Source organism: Nuphar pumila, chromosome 15, assembly GCF_984573655.1.
Source record: "Nuphar pumila chromosome 15, dmNupPumi1.hap1.1, whole genome shotgun sequence".
In the NCBI taxonomy this organism is placed as follows: Eukaryota; Viridiplantae; Streptophyta; class Magnoliopsida; order Nymphaeales; family Nymphaeaceae; genus Nuphar; species Nuphar pumila.
In genome coordinates, this window is record NC_143263.1 from 6,927,939 (window position 1) to 6,941,127 (window position 13,189).

Sequence of the window (13,189 nt, forward strand, 5' to 3'; positions counted from 1 at the left end):
CGCTCATGTATTAAATCGTGTACCATCTAAATCTATTTCTTCAACTCTCTATGAATTGTGGAAAGGCAGAAAGCCAGATTTGGCTTATCTCAGACCCTAGGGGTCTGCTGCATATGTCCATAATCTTTCTCATCAATATGGAAAATTGGGTCCTAGGGGAAAGAAGTGTATCTTTATAAGATACTGTGAACATTCAAAATGATATGTGTTCTTAGAAGAGAATACTGATGGGAGTGTTTCTGAAATAGATTCTAGAGATGCCACATTTATTGAAAGTGACTTTCCTAAAAGAGGAGAGATAGAGCGTCACTTTCAGTTCTATGAATTGGATGATGAAGATCAATCTAAAGAGATTGATCATCATGTTTTAGATACACAAGAGGATGTGTCTATACCACAATTGGATAGTGGGAGTAACACACAAGTGGATATTGATTTTGATGAAGATCTGGCAACTCGAAAGAGTTTGAGGAAGAGAATTCCTCGTCGGAGATTCCAAATCGAAGGGGAAGCCTTTGTGGTTTTGCCCCAAGATGATGAGATACCTAAGAGTGTTAGAGATGCTCTATCTTGTTCTAAAAGGGATGAATGACACAAGGCAATGAAAGAGAAATGAAATCCATGGCATCCAACGAGGTCTGAGATCTTGTTAATCTTCCAAAAGGAAGAAAACCTATTGGGAGCAAATGGGTTCTCAATATTAAAAAGAATGTCGATGGATCTATCGAGCGATATAAAGCTCGTTTGATTGCTAAAGGATACACACAGATGGCAGAGATAGACTATGATGAAACATTCTCACCTGTGGTCAAATTAATCTCTATTCGTCTTTTGTTAGCCATGGTGTCATATATGGATTTAGAATTACATCAGATGGACGTTAAGACTGCATTCCTTAATAGAAAACTGGATGGAGAAATATATATGGAATAACCCGAGGGGTTTGTTACTGCTGGCTTTGAGTGCAAAGTGTGTAAGCTCAAACGATCCATTTATGGATTAAAGCAGTCATCCAGACAGTGGTATTTAAGGTTTCATGAGACCATCATGAGCAATGACTTTGCTATGATTGGTGAGGATCATTGTGTTTATCTTAAGCGTTAAGGTCCAAAATTTATGATTCTAACTCTATATGTGGATGATATTTTATTGGCTAGTAGTCATTTGGAGTTTCTAAAAACCATTAAAGAATGGTTGTCTATTCATTTTGAAATGAAAGACATGGGTGAAGCATGCTTTATGCGGGGCATAGAGATTAAAAGATATCGTTCAAGAAGATTTCTTTCTCTTTCACAAAAGTCATATATAAAGAAGGTCTTAGATCGATTTCATATGCAAGATTGTAAACCTATAGATACTCCTGTTGCAAAAGGGAATGATTTAAGTCTTAAGATGTGTCCAAAGGAATCTAAAGAAATAGAAGCTATATCCAAAGTCTCTTACTCCAGTGCAGTAGGCAGCTTTATATACCTTATGATGTGCACCCGACCTGACATATGTTATGCAGTAGGGTTGGTGAGTAGATATCAAGCTAATCCAGAACAAGCCCATTGGAAGGCTGTCAAGAGGATTATGAGATATCTTAAAGGCACATCGGATTCAATTCTTTGTTACCATAGTGGTAACATGTGTGTGGTAGGCTATATTGACGCAGATTGGGGCGGAGCCCCTGATGAGCGTAAGTCTACGTCTGGCTATGTGTTCTTGATGAACAATGGTGCTATATCTTAGTGTAGCAAGAAGCAGACGTGTGTAGTCTTATCAACAATGGAAGCTGAATTTGTTGCAGGCTCGTTCGCAGTGCAAGAATGCGTTTGGTTAAGAAGATTCATCAAACATTTGAGACTCTCTTCTGAAGCAAAACTACCAGTGACTTTATTCTGTGATAATCAAACAGCAATTGCGTTTGCTAAGGATCCCAAGTTTCACAATAAAACCAAACATATTGATACGAGATGCAAGTATATGCATGATATTGTATCTAAAGGCAAGGTTGCCTTGGCATATGTTAATACCCAAGATATGGTGGCAGATCCCTTTACTAAGCCAATCAATAGGGATTTTTATGTTAAACATGTAAAATCTATGGGTATTTGTAAGATTTGATATGCTAATGTTATTCATATTTCTTTCTATGATCATTGTATAGCATGTTGCACATCTATATGAATATGCTATCAGGTTTGAGATAAATCTTCTCACACGGATTTATCGCCTCAGATGCTGCTTGTGGGTGGGCTGAGATGAGATGTAACAAAATTCAGGGTTGCTGAATTAATAAGCATGTCAGATTTGGGGGATATCATATGATAATAACTCAAAAGAGTGGGAGTACAATGAGTTATGATATTCGCCATATATACGTATATGGGATACATCGCCCTAACTGGGCTAGGATGAGGTCTTGTGTATATTTAACTATATGGAGAGATCAACCTTGCTCTCTAAATGTCAAGGGTAACCTGGTTGACCAGATCTGAGGACTTGGATAGACATTGCATGGAAATTTGCATCATGAAGGACTCAAGTTAGTTTCTCGGGGAGGAACTGAACTCGTATAGATCTGTACGGCAGAGAATCAATGGTGTATGCATACACTCACTGGAGTGAGAAAGTCTTGTCATAATACGTGAGTCATACCACGTATGTCGTACCATAACTTCAAGTCGACCACAAAAGGAAATGAAGAATGATCCTTGTTTCTTCATTGTGTGAGTCCTTGATATATATATATATTGGTATCCTTATTTACTTTTGACCTTATTTTAAGGAGAAAGATGAGTGTTGCTACTTTAGCATGTTGCTTAAGGCCATGTATGATTCGGTCTAAAAGAACATGTCTGGGAAAGCAACTTATCTTGATTTAAAGAATAAGAGTTGGAAAGGAAGATCATTTGACATTTTTAGATTATGCACATGTTAAAAGCTAACTTATTTTTCCACATCCTAGGGATGCTTGAGTTTATGATAAAACATGTGACATAATGGAAGGCCTTGTCTAGCATAGCTTAGCACTATGATATGTGCAGAGGGATTCAGTTTGCTAGAATGTAAAAAATGTATTTGATCTAGGACACAGTGAGCTTTTTATCTGGCTTGTGCAGGTATACCTTGTGTTATCTTATTGTTTGCAGGTTTAGGCTATTATGTTACACTAACCGGTACATAATATGCCTCCACTCCCTAAGCTCACGGGTCGCACAGTCCATTTGCCAGTATGAATACCCGATGTTATTCACCATCTGAACAAGTTTAGTGTTCTTTCTTCTAAGATCTATTCCCATCATGTGCGAGTGGGAGAATGTTGGGTTGGGTACCAGGTCCGCCCATGATGGGCGAGATCCGGACCCAACCCACCATTTGAGGAGGGGGCGGTTTGGAAACCGCCCACCTCCCCATCTTCTCAAAACCCTCTCAATAGCGTGAGAGACAGAGAGAGGAATGTACACAGAATGAGAGGGACTGTGTAGTTGCTGAAATGAGATAAGAGGGTGTGCACAGTAAAAAAGAAAGAAAAGAAGACGGTAAAGCGTCTTCACAATGATTGAACATCGTGAGGCACTTGGACTGTGGATTCGTCGTTCTCTCCAAGTGAGGGCACACATCCGTTGAGCAAAAACGTGCATCAACGATCCGGTTTTCTGCTTCTGCTTCAACGAAAAGGTATGATTCATCCTCTTCACTTGAGGTCTTAATGGGACAACATCCGGGGGAACTCATATCATCCATATTAAATCAACAAGAATTAAGGGTTGGAGATATTTTGGATCAGCGCATTTTGCCCCCAGTGGTTCTAGTTGTAGAGAAAGTGACCCATGCAGCAACACTCACACTCATGTGCATACAAGTGAATCCAAAGACTCGGCCCACTATGCGTGATGTATCACAGCAACTTTCTGCGGCAAGTCCGCCTCTACTACCTGCTTGAGAGCCATCATTTTCAATAAACTTGTGAACCAACTGTCCTAGTTCATGCTCATGTAGTTCCATTCTATTGCACTTTGAGAAACACTACTGCACAACACCATTGGGGTAGCCTGTTTTGTAGCTAGTGTTGAACATTGATCTTGTACTATCCATATATATCTATGGTAGATCTTTCTTTTGGAGTACTTCGCACTTTTCAAATACTATTATAGCAATCAACTCATATATCGATCAATTTATTGGATGTTTCTTTATAGTGTCAGTCATCAATACCTTTCTAAAGAAAGCTGATTGTGCCACTCAAATTTGGCAATCAATAGTTTTAGATGTCCTATTTCTTTGATAATTACTGAAAGAACCATTTCTCTTCTCATCACCAGAAACACACCGGCTCTATATAGGTCATGTGCAAGCGGGACAACCAAGATTAGACTCTAAGCAAAGAAAACCTTAATTTGCATAGCCCCATATAGGTCATGTGCAACTGGGCCCCATATAGCTTGATTTTGAAAATGGATCATTTTGCGAAGTTAGTGGCAACCTGGAAACATCTTTCCTTCTTTGTCGAGCAGGGATCAATCTTGTTAAGAATGCTAGTTTTGGCATTTGGCTTTATCCTAAAAGAATTTGAGCTCAATGGTGCAGGGACATCTCTGCATCTTGAGAAACCCATGAACACAAACAAGCACGTGAATGCTAAAAAGTCATGTAATAAAAAAAAAGTAAAGTGCACTAACCATCCATCACGCACGTTGATGGATGATCATCACACAAAAATTACGTCAAAACATGATTTTTGGGCAAAAAGACCTTTTGTGGCGCATTAAAACCGCCAGTAAAAGTCTTGTTAAAGGTTTGGGACCTTTACTAGCGTTTTTAGTGCGCCAATAAAAACCGAGCATATTTTTTAAAAAAAACCTTTAGTGGCGCACTAAAAGTGCCAGTAAAGGTTCCAGACCTTTATAGGGGCTTTTAGTGCTCCAATAAAGGGTTTTCGGTGCGATTTTTTTCTGTGTTGACCGTCCATCAATGCGCAATGGACAATCATCGTGCTTTTGCTTCGGTTTAGCACCAAATGGGTTTAACACGAACCCATTTCGCTATATATATATATATATATATATATATATATATATATATATATATATATATATATATATATATATATATATAGAGAGAGAGAGAGAGAGAGAGAGAGAGATGGATAGGTGCGAAATTGATCCGTGCTAAATGGTTTTTTTGGCCTTTCTTATGTTTGTTTTTTGCAGTTCTAACCCCATAAATGTGTTGGGCATGGTCGATTTACAAGGAATCCATACCTCGATTACGTGTTTTTTTATGAAAAAAATGATATTTGGAGCCTAAAAAAATTACAAAATTTTTAGACCATTGATTTTTTGAACCTTATTTCTATCCACGTGTCTGAAACCAACTTTTCAAGAACTTATCCCTATAAAATTAAGTACATATATGACATTTGTATGATCATCACTTAAAAATAAAATAAAAAAACCCTGAAAAACTCATTTAGCACCTACCAATTACTGTATATATAAAGAGAGAGAGCGAGTCGAGTGTAGGTGCTTGATAGGTTTTTCAAGTTTTTTTTGTTTTATTTTTAGATTTTGACAGTACAGATGTGATATATGTACTTGATTTTATAGGGATCATCTCTTGAAGTGTTTTGATTCCAACACATGGACGAGTTTTTATAATGTTCATAAAATCAACTATCTAAAATCTTTGTAAATTTTCAAGGCGTCAAATATCATTTTTTTCATAAAAAAAAACACATGATCCAGGTGTAGATTCCAGATCAATCATGCCCAACACATTTGTGGGTCCCAATTGCAAAAAAAATACGAAAAAAGCAGAAAAACCCATTAAGCACGTATCACAAACCTAATATTCAAGCACCTACATCTCTCTCTCTCTCTCTCTCTCTCTATATATATATATATATATATATATATATATATATATATATATAGAGAGAGAGAGAGAGAGAGAGAGAGACCGAGCTGTATCGGCCAGGCCTAAAGCCTGGTTCTGGCTGAGATTGGGCCTAATTTATAGGCCCAAACCCAGGCCGCAGGACCTCGCCCATTGCCCGCCAGACTTACAAAAACCGAGACAATCAGCTACCCCGATTTTTTTACTTTTCTTCCTTCCCAATAAGAAGAGTAGTTTCGTCATTTGCTCCAGCGCCACTTGCTTGTGAGGTTCGAAGCATTTGGACTTGGTCTGGAGAAAAAGAAAGCTCATCGGATTCTATAATTTTGATGGTATAGCAAATAACAACGATATCCTTTTTAGGCTGATCGTGTTGACCCTTTTACACGTAGAGAATGCGATACAGCCAAATCTAGTTTTTAATAAATATTTGACTAAAATACCCTTAAAATAAATTTTTTTACCAAAGCACGTCCTTTAAACAGTTGCATTAGAGTTGGCCAGAGTCCACTTGAAACTTCACAAACTGTTCACTTGAATGTTGGTTTCAATTTCTGGAATAAATATCAACGATATTTTGAAAATATCACGGTTTTAAGATGCTGATATAATTTTATTTTTCAAGTTTTCTGGAATAAACTTCACAAACTGTTCACTGAGAATGTTGGTTTTATTTTTCAAGTAATCTACTTTAAACACATCCTAAAAAGTTATATCTAGTCTCTTATTTTTCAAGTTTTCTGAAAAGGAAAAGTTTTAAACTTTTAATTTTAATTTATCATGAGATTCTCCTCTAGTGAGAAAATCATGATACCAAAACATGCAACATTGATTTCAACTGCTAAATGCATTTCATCCAATTTCCATATCATTTAGGTTCACAACTTGTCTAGACAATAGCCTCATCTTGACCACTTTGACAAACACATAGATTGAAAAACTTGGATCCATGACAAAGATGGTCTGGTTTGAGTTTGACCAAGGCTCGAGTCGACTAGGGTTATATTGGTTACAACAATCTTCAACCATGCAACTTGGTGACTACAAAGAACTAGGCCCATACAGACAGAAAATAGCTAATGCATGCAGCAATTTTCTGTGTAGAACACAAACACAGAAAATTGCTGCGCAGGTAGTGATTTTCTCTGTAAATCACAAAACACGGAAAATTGTTACGCGTGCAATGATTTTCTGTGTTTAGTATAGCCAAGTCCTTTGTAAAGTACTTGAACCAGAACCAAGGGGTTTGGCATAGTGTGAAGGGGCTTAGACTGTTTGATGGGTAGTCTAGGTTCAAATCCCATGGGCATCGACCCTTGCCTAAGCCGAAGCTTGGCGACTCCCTGAGAGTTTTATGATGACAGAACAATGACCGCAAGTATGACAGGCTGAGACAGTGAGGCTAGGTCTCTGGGCTTGGGGCGGTTTCTTTGACTAAAAAAATAGTACTTGAACCCAGTGGCGTAGCTAGGATTCATGTGAGTTCGGGGGTGTAGAAAAAAAAATTGGTGTGATAGTCGGGGGGGGGGTTCGGGGGCAGAGCCCCCCAATTATTATTTTTTAGATAAAATAAAAAATGGCTGCAATTATTAATAAAAATCTATTTCATATGGACAAATCAAACTATTTGCTGCAGTCAGGGGTGGGCTGAACTAAAAAAAAATGGATAAAAATCTATTTCATATGGAATTAGGACTGGGCCTTTAAAAAAAAAAAAATTTAACTGTTTCTGGAGGCAGGACTGGGCTACGCCTCTGCTTGAACCCGATCACTCGATATGCTCCGACAGGAATAGCATCAATTTTAACCGAGTCAACTCCATAGAGGTGCTACTCATACAGCGAGGACTGAGGCTAGCTTCGTCATTCATTTCTTGTTGAGGGGTATTTTGGAAAGTCGAAATAAACCAAGATCGTCGTTTGCTGCAAAAGAGAGGGAGATTTTCGTCTTTTGGACATTATGCGTAGTTTTCACGCGTTGGTTTTGCTTTTGGTCGATCATGGCTTGTTGACCACGAAACTGACGATTATGGCCTCCCTTTATTGATGCTTTACGCGTATATGTGACTCGCGTCGGATTCGGGTCCAAACTTCGACTCCAATGGGCCTTACCCGGATATGACGTGCAGGGATGGACGCGAATGGGTCGGATCTTAGACCCAGTTATGAATTGTATCTGACCGATATGTTTGTACCCGGACAGTATACATCTAAATCCGGGTTGAATTCAAGACAAATATGGTCGGATCTTGTTGGATCCAGGTCTGAACAGGGTAAGTAAATATGTTCAGAACAGCGTCGGCATGGAAACCAACATGTTTGACCCATTTTCATTGGATCCAATGACAAAGGGTGTTAAATCAATGCCCACAAGGGTTCTGCTAATCTGGCGTGGGAGATTTTTGAATGTCATCGAGTTGACAGGACATCATGAGTTCAAATCCTACAGGTGGTGTCCCTTGCCGCAAGGTCAAAACTGGCTATACTCCCCAATGGGAAGGAGAGAGGAGGGTGTTCCCTTAGATTATCCAAAAAAAAATCCACATATGGGATCCTATCATGATACTTGATTTGAATCCAAATCCAAAATAGGATGCACTTTTGAACCTCAGTTCTAGTGTCAGCTCAAACTTGAGTCAACCCGCTTTCATCCCCAAAGACATGACATAAATCCAATAGAATTCCTTATTTTTTCTCGGGACTGGATTTGGGAACCATGTCTATGTTAAGGTTGATCATGGAAAATAGATTGGGTATGGATCAGGCAGGAAGTCATATCCAAGGCATCGGTTGGAGGGCCCGACTCAGGTCCGAATCAGATTTTGGATATGGGTAGTAACTCGGTCAAACTTAGAACACATATGTTCGGTTATTCTTTTGAGATCCAAGTATCAAATCAAGTCATATCTGGTTAGGCTGTGTTTGGATGACACCCAAAACTAGGTTTTAAAACCTGATTTTCATATAGAAACCAGGTCGGGTGTTTGTTTGTAAGACACCAAACCTGGTTTTCATGAAAATTTTGGAATGGGTTCTGCATTATATCCTGAAGTGTATATGGACATATTTTGAAAAACATAGATACAGTGTTGGACCAGGGTGACCATATCCATGTTGATCCAAATGGATTGAATATGGACTGGATCATGCCTGATCTGCATCTAAAAGTAAATTTTTTTTAGAAGCTTTATGCATGAGTATGGATCTAAATGATACCCAATAGCATAGGCTGAATCTGGATTTGAAACAAATATGCCCAGCTTATTCAAAAGATTGGGTATGTAAAAATAACCAAATCCATATCGATTCAAAACCAACCTTGTTTTACTTTTTCCACAAAGAAATCAATATTTTTTTAGCCTGCTGCATATCTTTTCGATTATTGAATACATAAATCTGAGTCTAATCCAAAAATTCTTTTAGAATTTACTCAAGAATTCATCACATTTGAATTACAATGTCTCAATTCTCAAACCGGACCTCTGGGCGGTTAGGAAAAATCTAACATGTGGTTAGCGTAAAAGAGAAGCGGGGGAGGATTAACTATGAGTAATGGGTCGGTGCTAAACCCATTTGGTGTTAAACCACGTGCTAAATGGGCTTTTTCATTTTATTTTTAAATTCTGGCTGTACAGATGTGATCTATTTACTTGATTTTATAGGGATCAGCTCTTGAAGAGTTTGATTCCAATACACAGGTGGGTTTTTATAAATTTCAAAAAATCATCGGTCCAAAATCTCTGTAAATTTTAGAGGCTCCAAACATCATTGTTTTCATCCAAAACACATGATCCAGGTCTGGATTCTTAGTAAATCGACTATGCCCAACACATTTATAGGGCCGGAACCGCATAAAAGCACCGAAAAAGCTGAAAAACGTGGTTTAGCACAAACCTATTTTTGGATTAACTATTTATTAAGATTTTTACTTAATTTGTGGGCAAGAAGACTGATTTTTTTTAACTCATATACAAGGTATTTCTAGAAGCTAAAGGTAGGAAAGGAGAAAACTTGATTCCTTTACATGATAGTTTCTTAGTTTCGAGAGGGGTAGAGAGTGCCATGGCTAATTACATGACAGCGCACTCTGTAGCTGTAGGCCCATGCAATGCTGTCATGTGATTGGCTACTGTCACATAGGCATGGCACTTAGCCGCTCCTTTGATTTCACATGCTCAGTAGCGGTGCCAAAAACTTGCAAAGTGGCACATGCTTAACTTTGCTACCAAGACAATGAGGCGTTTCATATTAACAGCCAATAAAAAAACATGAGAAGTTTAGGCGACACCGGCCAATCCATTTTCCGGCAGATGGCTGGCCTGAAAATGGCCGGCCCTGACTTTTGTAAATTTTTTCTTTTTTATTTTAGGTGACCAAAAATCTGAATACCAAGTTTTTGTCACCCAAACAGTCTTTTAAGACTGTTTTTTGGCAAATCACGCAAATCAGGTTTGCCAAAAACCTGATTTTAAGCAAAACCAGGGTTTCTCAAACCCAGGTTTTGCCCCCCTGTCATCCAAACAGGCCCTATGGATTCCTTAACCTTGGAAAGTTTCGAGAATGGTGGGCCCTTTATATATAATATAGATATAGATTATTTCTTTTTTTCTGTAATGAACGTCAATACAACCATGAACAACTTTTTTTTTTTTTTACAGAAAAACAAGTGTTAGACAGAATTCTACTAATTCATTGATGAAACATGAGTACAAAGAATTTATAGATCACCTGGATAAGGAGGTCGCACTCCTTTGTTTTTTTGACATGGAAGAAAAATCATCACTGAGTTCATTGGCATAAACCTCAAGCCCTCTTGTGTTGGGACGTTGCAGGTTCAAAACCCAATGGTATAGTTGTATAACTGGTAACCCCAGCTTGCCTTCCAGAAACAAAAAAAACACCTCAAGTCCTCTTGACCACCAAATAGTTTTCAAAATTTTAAATAGTAGAATTTGGATGCTAAATACCCAATCCTTGGTAGATAAATCATGTTAGACACATCTATGCGTTCAGAATCAGCAGATACTACTTGTGCCTGACTTCCATTAGGAACACTTTTTCATATCTTCTTAATCTTAAATAAAATAGCTGAGGAGAGGAAAGGTTCCTTTTTTAGGGCACTCCCGAAAACAGATCTAGTAGAGATGGGGTGAGGCATGTAGCTTAGAGGATTAGAGCATGTGATTACCAACCATGGTGTCGGGTGTTTGAATTCCTCCTCGCCCACAACGGGCCTCAAAGGAGAAGGTTCCTTCCTTCATTTTCTTTATTACCTCCGGAGGTAGGAAAATCATGATCAGGATAGCGGACACAAAGCTATGAAACTTGGGTGAAGGTCTTTTTTCCAAATGCAATGGCCTTACTATTTGTCCATAACAGTTACATATAGTATATAGTAAGCTAATCAGCATATTTGTGTTTTACTCCCCAATTTCATGCCTTCATTAGTAGCAAATAATTGTTGGACAAAGATGTTCATTTCAATTTATTATGGTATTATCAATTACTTTTTGGAAAAATGAATGCAGTAAAATCATGATAAATTGAATATATGGGTTGTATTTGTGACGGGACATCTCTCCCCTTGAGAATATTAAAGGTTGCTTGGTGCACTATTGGGTACAAAGGGAGGGCCATACTAGGCTTGGGCCCAGGTTAAATAGGGTTGGATTAAGCCAAAGTGAGCGAGCACGACCTAGACCCCATCAACTAGGGAATTGATTAAGTGATCTGCGAGGTACTTCACAAAAGTACTTGACCCAAATACTGACTGCCACATCCAACACCTCCACCCTCTTCAAAAGAGGTTTTGCAAAGTACTCAGTCCGATCACTGGATCTGCTATCGACATTTTATAAAGTGGTGGACATGGTGAAACAAGAAGAAAAAGAGTGCTCGTTTTAAAATCAGGGTAACTTGGTTTGACTTGAACTTGTTCTCAATCTACCTAAATCTGCAACTTGGTACACCAAACTCAAACCTGTCTCATACCTGGATTGCAATTTCGTTACTCCTGAGCATAGATGCCGAATTTTGTATATCCTCGGGATGTGTCCTCATCGGCAAATAGTGATTAATCTGCAAAAACACCGATCAACCTTGGTACTTAGATTCCTCAGCAAATCATGATTTATCGGTAAAAATTGCCAATTACATTTTTTTTTTCTATAAAGAAGATGGAAATAAATCCTAAATTGCATAATTATTTATAAAACATCTTAAAAAATTGACAACATATATTCAATAAAATTTCATAAAATTGTACCAAGGACACAATAATAATAATATGAAATTATCAAATATTTACTTACAACAACAACATTAATAATAATAATAAAAAGATCCCAACAAATTTTGTATATCCAACTGTGAAAACCCGCCAATATCAAATATTCCTTGTGGTTCGTATGGGAATGAATCAAACCAGGTAGAATTCAATTCTATTGGTGACTCTTCAGGTTCCACAAGCCAATCATCAACAAAAACTTCTTCCTTAATGTTCATAACACTATCACTGTCATCCTTTTTAATATCCCTATCTTGCAAACAAAGATTAAAATACCAAAAACTAAATCATTAAGTTTATTGACATTTAGTTGTGCATTTTTTTTTATTGAAGGGCCTCAAAGTTACTCCAGTTTCTTTCACATGCATCTAGAAGAAGTACAAGGTTGACTTAATATCCTTATGGCAATTCCCTTCATCGTTGGAACCTCATGACCATAAAGCGTTCACCATTAACCTACAAACAAGGAATAAGGCACTAAATTATGATTGAAACAAAATTTCTCATGTAAAATAACTTGAAGTCAAATATAATTGATAAAAGAAAAAAAAAAAAAAAACTAGGCTATTTGTTCTCCTTGCAAGAACAACTAGCTCTGAACCAAGCAATTAATCCACTTGCTTTACAGTGCTTTGGAAGTTCTTTAACAAATTCCTTTCTTTGTTCATCATTTGGAGATGTTCACATGAAAACTTCGGTGAACTTAATTATCTCATAATTTTAGACATACTTGATACTCATCTTTATAAAAAATGGAGGGATTTATCAAAACACCAACTTCAAGTAAAGGAGATTCTAACATCATTGTCCACCCTACATTTATTTTGGTATATTCACTTGCATATTTGTGATGATTTGCTTCATTAAGGAATTTTTTTGTTCTTAAAGTTGTCTCCATGGCTTGATAAATGTAACCCAAACAATGTAAAGATCTCATTTGTTACTTTCTAAAATGATTCGTTGAAAATCAAAGATTTGATCTTTTCCATCTGATTGCTTATAACCATTCTGAATGCAAAAACAT